The 1,915-nt window shown below is 47.1% G+C and overlaps 2 non-coding genes across 2 annotated transcripts; both read right to left on the bottom strand.

Moving 5' to 3' along the window:
- Positions 1-939: 939 nt before the first annotated feature.
- On the bottom strand, positions 940-1,057 carry LOC121311401. Its single transcript, XR_005949223.1, has one exon. It is a non-coding gene; the product is annotated as a U5 spliceosomal RNA (small nuclear RNA).
- A 408-nt stretch (positions 1,058-1,465) lies between these two features.
- On the bottom strand, positions 1,466-1,654 carry LOC121311389. Its single transcript, XR_005949216.1, has one exon. It is a non-coding gene; the product is annotated as a U2 spliceosomal RNA (small nuclear RNA).
- Between the last annotated feature and the right edge of the window lie 261 nt (positions 1,655-1,915).

Below are 1,915 nucleotides of genomic sequence, written 5' to 3'. Positions count from 1 at the left end.
TAAACAGTCTTTAGCTTCATGACCGGCACCCTGACAGTTGCGACAGATCACATTATCGCATAAAACTGCTAGATGCCCAAATTTGCCACACTTTCGGCAATGCTGAGGCTGCCCACTATAGAATAAATAACCTCGATTCGGCCCAATGGAGAAATTGGCTGGTGGATGTTTGAACCCATCGTACCCATCAGCATCAGGTTTTAAATCCACACGAAATTGTCTTTTACCCGTCCAAATCCCATTCTTATCTCTCAATAATACACCGCCAGCAACAGACGAGCAATATCGAGAGAGAAAGAGTTCCACATCATAATCGCTGACATAAGGGTTAAACATATGAACAGTCATTATGCGGTGTTCCTGATGCCACAACGACTCCACCGTATAAAAAGATAAGGGTTCCACTGCCGACTTTTCCTTGCAGGTTTTGAAAAAGGTTTCAAAAACCAATTTTGTCGTAAAAGTTACATCCACAAATTTCAGGTTGTTATTTACCTGTAAACAGAAGATCTGAGTAGGCACAAGCTTCAGTTGATCCATGATGACCTTCTGCACGAACTGGTCCCGATCCAAAAAGTCTCCTTTATTCTCTTCCTTCCACCTCAGACGAACGGTGTTCTTTAGTCCAGCCCCCTGGGCCGACCTTGATGAGGATCTAGCCGCCATCCTCACGTCACCTTCTCTTTCTCCAGCGATCAAGCTGCGGTCAAGCCACAAACTGGATCTTAGCCAAGAGGCCGAGAAGCGATGCCCAAAATGGTTTTAGCCAAACGCCCCGGGCTCGGCCGCCCGCCGGAGCAGCCGTGGTACTTGCTTCTCGGGCGGGCGGGCGGGCGGAGGGAGGGAGGGAGGGAAGGAAGGAAGGAAGGAAAGGTGCCGGGCTCCAACGGGGGCGACCGCCCTTTCTGTGCTCGTTCTGCTTTTAAACTCCAGGTGGAGCCCCTCCCTGAGGGGAAGGGCTGTCCAAAAATTGGATCGAACTCGTAAATGCTCCTCTCCACGGAAATCTTTAGTAAAAGGCGAAAGATTTATTCGAGCTGTAGAGAAGCCAGAGCGTGCCTTTGCTGGTGGCCGAGCCCTTCCGGCCGGCCCAAAGGCCCAAAGGCCCTCCCCTCTGCCAAGCGGCAGCGAGGCCACGCACGCAAAACAAAAACAGGGAACTCCTCCCAAAACGCATCTGCCGTTCCGCCCCGGCGAAAGGGCGCTTTGCTGCTGCTGCTGCTACACTGGCCTGCTGCGTGTGTTAGGCCGGCCTGAATATGAAATATGAAAAAAAAAAAAAAAAAAAAAAAAAAAAGAACGAAAAGAGCGGGAAAACGGCGCGTCCCAGGAAAGGGGAGGTGGGGAGGGAGGGAGGGGGGAGGTAGGGTTAGGGGGGGGCTCTCTCTCTCTCTCTCTCCTCTCTCGCTCTCTCTCGCTCTCTCGCTCGCTCTCTCTCGCTCTCTCTCTCTTTTGACCTTTCTGAGAAATGGGCACCGTTCCCGGAGGTACTGCAATACCGGGTCGATGCGTGGAGTGGACGGAGCAAGCCCCGCTTCCATCTCCCGCTTCCAAAAATCCATTTAATATAGACGGTCCCCCTATGGGGGACGTATCAGATATTAAACTGATAAGAACAGATTTTTTTTTTTTTTTTTTTTTTTTAATAATTTATTCAATCTTCAATCAACAATTAACAACACAAAAACATTCAAAAAACACAACACTTATTACAATTACAAAACTGAACACAAATCAAAAACTAACTCTTACATATACAAAAATAACTAAACAGAAACCATTACTTTAACAAAACAAAACATCCAAAAAAAACACACAATACTAATTCCCATTACAGCACAAAAACACAGTCTAATAAACAAAAACTAACCATATATTCTAACAATACAAGAAAATGACCTTCAATTTACATATA

The sequence above is a fragment of the Polyodon spathula genome, unplaced genomic scaffold, assembly GCF_017654505.1.
Source record: "Polyodon spathula isolate WHYD16114869_AA unplaced genomic scaffold, ASM1765450v1 scaffolds_3195, whole genome shotgun sequence".
Lineage (NCBI taxonomy): Eukaryota > Metazoa > Chordata > Actinopteri > Acipenseriformes > Polyodontidae > Polyodon > Polyodon spathula.
This window is presented reverse-complemented; position numbering and strand designations above follow the sequence as displayed.